A 291-nucleotide genomic window follows, 5' to 3' on the forward strand; every position below is an offset into this window, starting at 1 on the left:
GGTTTACTAGGGAGTTGCGGGTTTACAGTTTCATTAAGGTAATGGACAATGCTGCCATCTGTCGGCCCGGGGGAACACTAGGCGCTGATAGCTTGTCACGTGATGTAAGATACACGCAAACCTCTCACTCACTTTCCCTTTTTTTTGTCTGTTTTCATTATCATTATTTCGTATATTTTTTTGTGGAAAAATGCACATCTGTCCTGACGTTAATAGCACAGGGAATTAATGAATGACAGTCTTTTTAAAATGGGCTGCATTTTGATGTGCAAGCGTTAGCCAAATGTACTT

The sequence above is a fragment of the Penaeus monodon genome, chromosome 27 (genome assembly GCF_015228065.2).
Source record: "Penaeus monodon isolate SGIC_2016 chromosome 27, NSTDA_Pmon_1, whole genome shotgun sequence".
Taxonomy (NCBI): domain Eukaryota; kingdom Metazoa; phylum Arthropoda; class Malacostraca; order Decapoda; family Penaeidae; genus Penaeus; species Penaeus monodon.